The sequence below is a fragment of the Tauraco erythrolophus genome, chromosome 11 (assembly GCF_009769465.1).
Source record: "Tauraco erythrolophus isolate bTauEry1 chromosome 11, bTauEry1.pri, whole genome shotgun sequence".
NCBI classification, from domain to species: domain Eukaryota; kingdom Metazoa; phylum Chordata; class Aves; order Musophagiformes; family Musophagidae; genus Tauraco; species Tauraco erythrolophus.
The window spans coordinates 1,456,432-1,468,968 of NC_141475.1; positions in this window are offsets into that span (position 1 = coordinate 1,456,432).

A 12,537-nucleotide genomic window follows, 5' to 3' on the forward strand; every position below is an offset into this window, starting at 1 on the left:
AGCGAGCATCCCTTGCATACCTGAGATGTCTTCACAGGGTCCTGCCACAACCACTGCCTGGTCTTCTGCCTCTGACACTGAGATCATAGAATCATAGAATCATAGAATCGTTAGGGCTGGAAGGGGCCTTCAAAGGCCATCTAGTCCAACCCCCCTGCAAGGAACAGGGATATCTCCAACTAGATCAGGTTGCTCAGGGCCTCATCCAACCGGGCCTTGAACGTCTCCAGGGATGGAGCATCCACCACCTCTCTGGCCAACCTGTTCCAGTGTTCTACAACTCTCATGGTAAAAAATTTTTTCCTAATATCCAACCTGAATCTACCTCCCTCTATTTTAAAACCATTACCCCTTGTCCTATCACAACTGGCCCTCCTGAACAGCCTCTCTCCATCTTTCTTGTAGGCCCCCTTGAGGTACTGGAAGACCGCTATAAGGTCACCCTGGAGCCTCCTCTTCTCCAGGCTGAACAGCCCCAACTCTTTCAGCCTGTCCTCATAGGAAAGGTGCTCCAGCCCTCTTATCATCTTCGTGGCCCTCCTCTGGACCCTCTCCAACTGGTCCATGTCCTTCTTATGTTGGGGACTTCCCCAGAGATGGGAAGAAGGAAAATGTTGGCAGCGGTGGAGGGTGCGTGGAGAAATTCTGTAGAGCACTCCTGTCAGCACCTGGCAAGGAGGGCATCACAGAAGGGTGTGCACTGTTTGACACTCATTTAACATCCTGCTGTCCTCTGAAAACATCGGTTCAGTTCATATCAGGGGTACTTCCAGCCATGATGAAATGTAATTAGCATGTGGGTCATGGTCGGCTAGTGTTGGAGGAGGTGTCCACAGTTAAATCAGATCTTTCTGCCTTCTCTTCAGAAGTTCTGGGAGGTGGGACACGTGAGTTTGCTCTGCTCTCTCCAAGCCCCGGCTGCGCACAAGCGAGCCTCAGTTCAGAGGAAGGATGCTGAAATCATGGGTTTGCAGTTGCATTCTCCTGCAGATCATGACAGCAGAGATGCCTCCTCCTCGTATACCGAGAGCGTTAGTCCTTGTGTGAGGCTATGTCGGATCTGTTGGGAATCTGATCATGGAGTCCCATCAGCAAGGAGAACATGAGGACTGGTGCTAGTGTCCTTGGAGGACTTGGAGAAGAAAGAGTGCCCACCAGGGAGAGGAAAAAAGCGGTGGCTATGTGGCTATGTAGAAGGATGAGCTAGAAAACAACTACCCAGAGATCTGGGAGTTTTGGGAGGGATGGAGGACCTCTGCATGTCAAAGGCAACGGAAAGATGGGAAGCATCAGGAGATGTCCTTGGACATGGCCAGCACTACTCCGTGCTGTCAGCAATGAGCATGCACTCATAGTTTGGCTCTTCCGCAGCGATTTCCATGCAGCAGATGCTGTATCTGGTTCCCCCGTTCATACCCAGTCTCAGCTGGGTGCTACCCAGAGCAGACACCCTACAAGGACCTCGAACTCCAGGAGCTTCCTGCAAGTGTTAAATCTTCGCTTCCCTCAGGGTGAAGAGGCTGGCCGGCCTTGATAGCTCCGTCCTACAAAATCTGTGGTGCCTGTGTCCACACCACAGCTCTTCTAGGTGAGGGAGGGATTAAAAACTCAGGACTTTTTACTGCTTGTCCCTGCAGGGGTCATCAAAGCGGCGCGGAAATTGCAGGTAGCTGCCCAGAGAACAGCCACGCTAAAGCATTTCCTGATCAGAGCTACTTTTTTTTTTTTGGTAGGTAAAAAGCCCCTGAGGTTCACGTTTTCTGTCCCTGGTTGTGATGGAGGAACCTGTTGACGTGTCCAAAATGTTTTCAGGGCAAGGAGGGTGATTTGCAGCCCTTGGAAGCCTGTGAAGGAGCTGAAGAAGTTCGCAGGAAGCCTCACTTCGCCCCTCTGCTTTTCCACCAGCACATGATGATCTGTTCTGGTCTGGCTCCTTCACTACTGACCCCTTCACCCCAAGAAGGAAGACCTTTTGAAGTCAAATCCCCACAGAAAGAGAGGTATTCAGGTCTGAGTTCTGCTGGTTCCTGGTTCTGCTGGACCAGCCTCTTGGTCTGGTCCCTGGAGCTTTCATGAGTGAGTGTGTGACGCCTTCGACTACGGATAAAAAGCTGACACTCTGTTCCTACAACCTACCCCATTCCACGCGTAAATGTATAGAAAAGGTCCACCACTTCTCCCTTTGGCCAGAAAGACTCTGAACTTGAAGCTCTCCTATGAGGGCAGCTGCTCCTTTTGGAGACCCAGTGCCCGCTGATAGATTGATTTATTTATTTGTGAATTTACTTATTTTTGCTGCTTTTGCATGCAATGGTGCTGCTTTGGGGGGTTCATGGCTCAGGGTCTTCAAACGGAGAGCGTTTCTTAGAGTAGCAGCTGTAGGTCAGGCTTCTGCTGGGGCTCCCAAGCTCTCTGCTTGGTTCTGCTGCAGCTCAGCTGGCGTTGAGGCTGTAGATAAGCCACATTCCCATCACTGGTCACCTTCAGGACGGTGTTGACACAGGAGGTATCTAGGGCTTGAACATTGGCCAAGTCACTGTTGTCTCCTCCAAGACCAACAAAGCCCCACCGCACAACGCTGTCTGAGGTTTCTGCTTGATTACCATACCCAACCGCAATAATTTAACTAATTCGGATGTCAGCGCCCGCTGAAACACCGTGGATTAGCTGAAGAGCAACGAGGAGAACCTTCACCCTCCGCAGCTGAACTGTGGACACCCGCCCACAAGCTCCCACAGGAGCTGAAGCCAAAATGGAGGTGCACAATGTGGCATTGTAATCCTGCCAGAGCAGCAGGTCAGGGTGGGAGGGAGGTCGTGGCACTGCTGGTGGGGAGCTGTGCCCCATGCGGGGCCAGCTCCAGCCATTGTGTTTGAGCAAGGGCTGTGCAAACAGCTCTACGTGCCGGGCCAAGGCTGCTGCTGCCCTTTCTTGTTGGCAGCGGGGGGTCGGGGGTTCAGAGGGACCGATTTGGGTCCAGAGTCTATGTGTGAGGAGAGCTATGGCTCATCAGAGACATGACAGGGTCTGGGGGCTGAGGGCACCATGCCGTGATCTCAAAGAGCCAGAGTGGGTGCTCAGTGTAGACCGGTGGGGCAGGAGGAGAAGAGAGGATTGAGGTGGGTGCAGTAGCCCTGGGGATGTGGTGAGGAAGAGGAGCACAACCAGCTCGTGTCCTTCTTGCACACTTGAGCACAGCCACTCTGCCCTTGCACCACCTCCTTGGCTGCCTTCGTCCCTTCCCCTTGTCTCTGATGTCCTTTCTCATCTCGGTCCTGGGCCTGAAGAGCTCTCTTTCTTCCCATGAGTTCTGTGGGCACATTTGTCCCGGAGGGACCAAGTCCACAATTGCTGCACAAACATAGTTCTACAGAAAGCCAAGGAGCTCAAGAAGGTGGGGATGGAGTCCCTTGTGTGTTGTGGGTTTGTACGTGGGCGTTTTACCAAGTCCCACTGGTGGACTCTCCTGCATCCAGCAGAACAAGGGCACTCCTGGTTGCACCTCCAAAGACTGATGGTGCCAGTTGAATAGGGTCCACCGTGGCTACATGCGAAGCTACACTCCCTCCCAAGCAACGGTTGCATAAGTCATCCAAAACCCAGTTCTTCCCAGATGTTAAAACATCCCCCCCTCCAAAAACGCCGGCCGAGGCTGCGGCAGCTGGGGCAGGTGTGTTTGTTGAGCAAGCAGCTGCTGTTTGCACAGAGGAGATTCATCAGGCTACGCTTCGGCTGGACTTTGTTCTGGGGATCACGTGTTACAACTTGTGCCCCTCTCACCTCCACTGCCTTGGCTTTGGATCCCTCTCTCTGCCGTGGGCCAAGGGAATGACCTTCCTCTGGGCCGTTTATTTCCATCGTTGCTGCTTTACGGTTCTTCCTCACGCTAAGTCTGGGCTTTTCTCCTGAATCTTCCACAATATGCTGCCCCAGGGCAGCTGGCAGGACACCTTGGAGGGGCTCCTGTCCCACCGGACACGAAGTTGCGTAGGGTCAACTCATTCTTTGGTGCGTCTCCCTGCGATGCTGTAAGGAGGCAAGAGCTGATATTTCGAAAAACAACTATTTCTCTGCGAAACAGGACCGAGGGAAATGGAGATGCCGTGGGGCGTCGATTGAAGCAAGAAATGTGCGGGTGTAGGGAGTGCGTATCAACACCAGCGGTGCCGGTTGTGCAGCAAAGTGGGCTCTAGACAACTTTGGCCTCTCGGAGAGGTTACTGCATCCCAGGAGGAGCCTTGCCCTGTTGACATCTGTTGACTTCATCTTCGAAAAGGCAATTTCTGAAAAAGGAGAATGCAGGTCCAGGTTGGGAAGAAGTTAAGAGATGAGGATTTGAGCTCCAGAAGAGATGAGACCAGAGCACTTCAGGCTGTTTGGCACTGAAAGGAGAAAAGGGGGAAGCCACAGATGTACGTATGGCTTAAAGTGGCCTAGGACAAGTTACAGACAGGAGGTCGGAGCACGAGGAATGGAAAAGCTGTGCTGGTGTCTGCGTAGCTGCAGTGGTTTCCACCAGCCTTGGAGACCATCACTGGAGGGTGGTCTACGTGTTCCCATGAGTGGTAGCTCCAGGGAGAGGTTGGCGTGATGCCCCTCTACAGCAGCCCCTGTGCCCCAGGGAATGGGTATTAGTGTTCAGAGACCTTTGGGCCAGTGTCCTTCTGTTGGTGCAGCATGTGTCTCTTTCCGGATGTTCCTCAGCCAGTCTGGGAGCATTATTTTCCTTTGAACAGACTCACATCAGGAGATAGTGCATGAGACCTTTCTGCATCCTTACATTACTCCTTAACATTGGCTACTCTTACAGGTCATGATCTTTTAGATCTCCCCTGCTCTCCCGTTCACCATCAAAGTCTCTGAGTAAGAGACACACAAACATGAGAGTTTGACAACTGTGAACAGGGTAAGGGCTGAGTTAAAGGAAAAAAAAGTGGGTCTTTCCTCTAACTGGGAACCCATCTTGCCATGTGTTAGAGCTCTCAAAGTGGTCCTGGGTCAAGCTGCGTGAGCAGAAAGAGCTGGTGTTCCTGGAGAGGAAGGACGTGTCTTTTGCCCAAGATGCTGGTTTGCTTCTTGGCTTAGCACCCTGCTGCTGAAGGTTGCAGATCACAGAATCGTTTGGGTTGGAAGGGATCTCAAAGATCATCTAGTTCCAAGCCCCCTGCCATGGCCAGGGACACCCTCCACTATGCCAGGTTGCCCAAAGTCCCCATCCAACCTGGCCTTGAACACTTCCAGGGATGGGGCAGCCACAGCTTCTCTGGGCAACCTGTGCCAGTGCCTCACCACCCTCAGAGGGAAGAATTTCTTCCTTATATCCAATCTAAATCTCCCCTCTTTCAGTTTAAAGCCGTTGCCCCGTGTCCTGTCACTACAGGCCCTTGTCCAAAGCTCCTCTCCAGCTTTTTTTTTGTCCTACCCCTTTAGGTACTGGAAGGACAGAAGATCACTCCAGAGCCTTCTCTTCTCCAGGTGAAACAACCCCAACTCTCTCAGCCTTCCTCAGATGCAGGAAAGTGAGTTTAGCAGCCTCAGCACCCCACTGCAAACCTTCAGGTGACAATTATGTCCAAGGTTTGGGTTGGGATACTGCTCCCTGGCTTACTCCCTCCAGCCAAGACCCTGCAGTGCATGAGCTGGGACAGGAGCTGGCCACAGCCCCGAGCTCTCCATCACGGTGTCCCAGCTGGGGAGAATGTCCCTGCCATGGCAGTCCGGCCGCGGCACATCCTCTGCGTTTCCCTCCCCTGCCTCTTTTATTTTTAAGCGGTCACCTGTGACCAGAAGGAATTGCACCGTGGCTGCTGGGCAAACGAGCAACCTGTACTTTGGCATTTGCAAGTACAGTAGATCTACCCCTGAACTGCTCCAGGTGCCAACGTCTCTCCTTAAAATCAGGAGAGCTTGACTTGCAATCAATTACTCCTTGAATTCAAGTTTGACTGCTGAAGGTGGGAATAGCATCCCCTGGCCACTGGGCAAGTGGATGCCCCGTCTAAGCCACCATCTGCATCCTCTACCACGTCCGTGGGATACTTGGTGCTACCTCTGCTATAGTGGGGTGCATTGGCCTCTGAAGATGTCCACCCCCTGGGATGATAGAGGCAGCCCACATTTCACTTTAAGAGGGCTAAAACAGAGTGAGGTGATCCCTTCTTTTGGCTTCTCCACTTCATTAAGTCCTCCATCACAGACAGAGCCTGCAAGCACTACCAATATTACGCTAACGAGCAAAAAGCCGATTGCTCTTCTGGTGTAGAACGCTCCCCTGAGAAGCTGTTTGCTGCTGTGCTCTTAAAAATCCGCACCAGCATCCCTCGTGGCAGACAAGAAAGGAGACATGGGTTGGTGGTTCCACCTTCCCTGGAGCCCGCCGTCATTACACAAGTCTCAAGTCCTTGACTAAAGGCCAGCCTGGTCTTTTCACGGGGATTTCCCACTTCAAGGGGAATGAGCGAGAGGAACAAATGCCGTGTTTGTAATGGGATCTCCGTAAAGCCTTTCCTGCTGTTTGCTCGTGTTATTTCTTCATGGCATGTTTATAGAAGACGGTGTCGATGTCAGCCCAGGGCTGTGGGACTCCTCCGAGAGCCAGCACTCGGTAAAAACGTTTGGCTCCGTAGGAAAATCTTTACTGCTGCACACAAAAAATAATTGCCCAGGATGAAGTGGGCTGTAAATGGACTGAAACACCGGCTCACTGTCCTACAAGAGAGTCGAGGTCTCATTTTCCATTCCCTGGTCTAACCAGGAGATAGCTTTGTGTTGTTCTCTCCTACGTGCCGGGTACCGCAGTGGCTGACCGCATCCCGAGGGATGGAGACCCCAGCGTGATGGCACAGCCAGGCGGGCAGGAGACTCATCTGTCACTGTCTCCATGCAAGGTGAGCAGGATGGGCCCTGGGATGGCAGCTGGGGTCAGCCCAGAGTCCAGATCCCCTGCGAAGCTGGTGGTGATGAGGCAGATCTGAGGCTGGGATCAGGTCTGGGGACAGTAGCAGGGTCAAACACAGCCCGAGACCACCAGGCAGGTCTGCAGTGACCAGGCAGCTCCAAGATCTGGCCTGGAACTCTGTCTGTGGGTTGGAGTCCAGATCAACAGGGTCATGACCAGGCAGGGACAGAGCTGTGGAGCAGTGTTCCTCCAGCATTGCTTGGGCAAGGACTGATGGGCTGAGCATGGACGGGCTCCTGGAAGCTTGTCACTGGAGGCCCCTGGTGAGGCTGAAAATGAGGGAGGATGGAGTTGTAAGAGCTGGTGATGCCTTTCAGTGAGAGATGTCTCTTGCAGCGCTGCACAGGTGATCAGCGTTTCTCCAAGTCTGGTTCTCTCTCTGTCTGCCCTTGGTGCGTGGTCCTGGTGCACTCTGGCTCTGGTGTCCGTCCGGGTTTCACGTGGCAGAAGAGCAGGAGGGCTTTCTTTCTGCAGCGGACATCACCGGTAGACAGAGATGATAGAGAAGGGTGTTGGTGGTCAGAGGAGTGCGTGTTGAGGGGCAAGACCTCTGGTGGGCAGGAGAACTGCAGATCCCAGCTTGGGTCTTGCAAGGCTACGGACAAGGCCATGTTGAGATCCTCATTCACTGTCAGGACAAGACTCCCCAAAAGGAGTTAATTTTCCTCTTCCACTGAAATTAGAAGGTTAGTGGCACGAAGCCGTTTCTCCCCATGCAGTCCATCTCCCTTTGCCCATCTCATCACTGATCGTCACGTCTACAGGGCGCAGCCACGTTCCCCCCACCTTATGCAACTTTCAGCAAAGTGTCTGAAGCAAGAAACATGTCTGGTTCCTTCCTTATTCTTGCAACAGTTTTCAGGAGCTGTTAGGGCCACGTCACTCCAGGCTTGGCCATCGCTTTCCCCGTGCCCACATCAGCCGAGTGTGCGTGCAAGGGGCCGACAGATGATGCCATGGGGGGTCTGGGAGAGGGTCCAGCTGACCACTTCACTCCAGACTTCCCTCCCTGAGGCCAGCCCCATCCAGACACGTGTCCTGAAGCCCCCACACCTCTGCCTAGGAATTCTGCTCCTTCATCCCCACAGCTGGAAACGCAGAGAGGATTAAAATGCCAACAAAGGAGACCTCAAAGCCCTCAGGAGGGGGTTTAAAATCAGCTCAGCTTGGCCTTTTGCTCCCTCCTCTCTGCTCCTCCCAGGACTCTGAATAGTCCCTAAGACTTTTATTATTTTCAACATTGCAAAACAATAATTACTGGAAGGGACGAGGTGGTTTGAGAGCCAGGGTCCAGCGGTGATTTCGGGGCTGTGCCAGCCCCAGGCGACTAGGGAGTGGAGCTGTTCCCCTCAGATTTTATCTTGATGAGAACATCTTGACTGACGACCAGGAAACAAATTCCTCCGCCGCTTGGGAGGGAGAAGGGGAACAGAAAGGTCAAGACTGCCCGTGGGCTCCTCGGAGATCCCTGGGCAGGGGAGGTCTTTCTCTGATGGTATGGTGGTCACCAAGGCTTGCAGGGATTGGAAGGTCAAGCCTGCCCATGGGCTCCGTAGGGATCCTGAAGGTAGGGGAGATCTTTCCCTGATGGTCACCAACGCTGGCAGGGAGGAGATGCCCTCCCAAGTCCTGGGTCCAGCATTTGGTCATTGTTGTACCCAGCTATGGGCCCCCAAAGGGTGAGATGTTTGCATGGCTCCTGGCTGTTCCACTGCCAGCTCTGTGTTTGAAAATCTCAAGAGCAGAAGGAAAATTAATTTAACTAGAGTTCAAAGGGTCTCAAATAAAGGCTAAGCCCTGCTGTTATTCCGAAGCCTTGTTTCCATTAATTCCCTTTAATGCTGCTTTAAAATTGTGAAGTGGAAGGGAATGCTGGCCAACAAATTTTTTGGTGGTTCCAAAACAACCACTATTAATCAGTGAGGAAATGTATTGGCCCTCAGAGTGCTTAAAGGGGAGGGTGGCTTCAACCAGGACACGCGTAACAGCGTGTAGCTGCGGTGACAGTTTTAAAAATTAGCTATTGTGAGGCTCTGCGTACGGACAGGGGCTCGGTATTAATGATTACCACGAATTTACTAACTGGGAAGGGGTGGAACAGCAAGTACTGGAGTTCAGCTTGACCCACTGGTGAGCTGACCCTTTTCCCGCTCATTTAATGCCCAAATCTCATTTCTGGCCAGAGCGGCTATCCAACAGCCCAACACAATGCCTGGGCGCAGCGGTGGGTGGCCGTGCCAGCCCAGCCGAGCTGCCCATGGGCTACAGAAGATGATAAGAGGTTCAGTCCCTGCTCCTTGGGTGGAAGCCAGCAGCTCAGGGCACTGCCAGCCCCAAGGCTCGTGCTGCTGGCGCTGCTCCGTGAAGCCGGTTTGCAAGTCTTCCTTCCTTGGTGTCTCCTCTTGCTTTCTCCTTTTGTGTCCTTCTGGCCGCTGGCTCCCACCGGCAGCTCCTGCGAAGTCACTCTTGGTCCACCTGAATCTTCTGCACCCCTCAGCAGCCCGTGCAGGGCTGCTTCCCCAGCAATGCATCTTCCAGGAGCTTCCTCCTCCTCGCATCAACAATGTCCCCTTGCTCCTTTGGCAGCCAAAGATGTAGGACTCAGCTGGGTGTCCCCTTGCGGTGGTGGGGTGGGTTGGCCATGGCTCACCTCCAGGTGAGTCTTGTTCTTCTCCCCTCTCACCATGGTGTCCTCTTGACCAGCTCTGCCGCCGTCTTGCCTCTGTCCTCATCCTTGGTGACCTGGGCTCTGTGACTGCAGGGGAATGTCCCCGCTCACCCCCGTGCTCCCTCGTCCCTGGATGTGTGCGCAGGGGCTTACGTGAGCCACAGCTCCCCCCTCCCCTGGAAAGAAGCCACCCTTTCTCCTGTTCTCACCCAGCCACATCCTCTGGGATGGCTCAGCGTCTCCTCGTGGGTACATGCCCCCATGGAAACTGGCTGGCATGTCCCAGTGTGATGGACACAACCATTCTGTGGATGAAGCAGTTGTGCAACCACCTGGTCGGTGCCCCAGTGTGGGACCTGGGGGTCCTGTGGGAGAGGAGCTGAGGGTGCTGCGGCCACCCAGGGCAGCTGGCACTCCTGCCCTTCCTTTCCCGGCTATCAGTATTTACTGGTTTGTTCCCACAGATCTTTGGAAAACACAGGGCAGGAATGATTAACCCACTGCGTTTTTTTCTGCCTTCCTTTCCAAAAGCCCTTCGAGAACATCACAGCTCCTGAGGTTGCACAGAGTTGCTGGTAATCCTCTTAACTTTTGGGTTAATTAAGCAAACTGGAATCCTTCATTAGGAGGAAGGGTGCTAATTGCATAGCCAAGGGGGTGAGTTTTGCATGGATGGCCGGTTGGCAGAGCAGAACGCAGAGCAAGGGGGTTGGGGCGTTAGTGGTGACTCGCTTGAGACGGGAGGTCAACAAAACCAGTTTCCTCATCAATACTGGGCCAGTTGGTGTTTACTGGATGCGGGGAACATGCCCGGAGAGGACGTGGGACGGTGGCACCGCCCTGCAACGCTGCCGTGCAAGGCAGAAAGGGTCGAATCACTGGTGCAGGGCTGTCGAGCCGACATTGGTTTCCAACCTAAAAATCCATGGCATGGTAAGTAGGTCCGGACAAAAAGCTACAGTCTGCAGCTGGCTTAGTGCTCTGAGCCGGGAAGAGCCGCTTAAAATCGACAGAGAGCTCTTTGTTTGCCGAGCGCGGTTTAGAAATTGAGCAATACTGCGGAGCAACACTTAGAAGCAAATATTGGTTCAAACAACACCAGCTCCCACTCTCCAGTGGCCAGTTCGGCTCATCCCAGGTGGAAAACAGCGTATTGCAACACAGTCAAAACCTGACACCGAGGATTTCTTCCAACCAGCGGGGAAACGGGTTTGTGGCATTTCCTGAAAAATAAACTAACCACGGTGACTCTGGAGCTCGAGCGCAGCCTCAAAATTGACCCGTTGGTCCAAACAGGGGCTGAAAGCATGTTTCTGGAAAGACTGACACAGCTCTCCAGGTATCTGCCAGGCCTTGGGAGCCACGGGGAATGCCCAGCTGGTCCCAGGCCACCATCAACCACGGACACGCTGGCGGAGCTGGTGCTCCCGCGGCGCGGCTTTGCTGCAGTTTAAAGCGGATGGCAGCTGGAACACCAGGCAGCTGCTCGCTCACCCTGCCCAGCCCTCGGAGGATGGGGAAGAGAATCGAAGGGGAAAAGAGAAAGGGAAGGAGACTCATGGGTTGAGATAAGAACAATTTAATAATTGAAATAAAATTAAAACTAATAGTGATAAAAATATATACAAACGAGTGATGCGCAGTGCAAATGCTCTCCTCCTGCTAACCAACACCCGTCCCGTCCCCAGATAGCAATCCCAAAGCAGAGAGATCCTGCAACCACAATCCTGGGGTTGAGGAGGGGAGAGAGAGGGAGAGTGTGAGTGATCTTCTTGGCCAGCCCTCATCTATATACTGTGCATGACGTTGCATGATATGGAATATTCCATTGGCCAATTTGGGCCTCAATGATAAACCTAAGCTCAAACCCTAAGCTGGGAGTTGTGGGTCCGTTGCTCCAGCCATGCTCCTTCCCAGCTTGTTGTGCTCCTGCACACTGGCAAAACATGGGAAGCTGAGAAGTTTTTGATGTCTTAGCAACAACTATAAACATCAGTGTGTTATCAACATTCTTCTCATACCGAATCCCATTCTAAATCCAAAACACAGCTCTCTTCTAGCTGCTAAGAAGAAAACAAACTCTATTCCAGCCGAAACCAGGCTTACAGCTCCTGCAAGCCCCACGTGGACCCGGGCTCCAAGGGACGAATGACTCCCTCTTCCAGGAGAGACCCAGCATTGGGCAGGAGGGCTGGGATTCCCCCAGATGCTTGCACTGACCAGGCAAGCCAGCCCTGCAGAAGCCTCTTGACTTCTCCCTGCCCTCCCGGGTACCTGAACATGGAATCACAGAATGATTTGGGTTGGAAAGGACCTTCAAAGAACATATAGTCCAACCCCCTTGCCATGGGCAGGGACATCGTTCACTAGGTCAGGTTGCTCAAAGCCCTGTCCAACCTGACCTTGAACACTTCCAATGGTGGGGCATCCACAGCTTCTCTGGGCAACCTGTTCCAGTTGGTAAACAGGAACCACAACAGTTCTTTACTCTTGTTACCAACTCCTATTCCACCACCTCCATCGTAAAAAATTTCTTCCTTATATCCAATCTAAATCTCCCTCTTTCAGTTTAAAGTTATTGCCCCGTGTCCTGTCACTGCAGACCCTGGCAAAAGGTCACTTTCCATCTTTCCTTTTTTTATATTTTGAAAGGACACATTACAATCTCCCTGGAGCCTTCTCTTCTCCAGGCTGAGCAACCCCAGCTCTCTCAGCCTGTCTCCATAGCAGAGGTGCTCCAGCCCTTGCATCATCTTTGTGGCCTCCTCTGGACCCGCTCCAGCAGCTCCATGTCCTTCTTGTTCTGGGGACTCCGGAGCTGAACACAGTATTCCAGGTGGGGTCTCATGAGAGCAGAGCAGAGGGCCAGAATCCCCTCCCTCGCCCTGCTGCCCACGCTGCTTTGGATGCA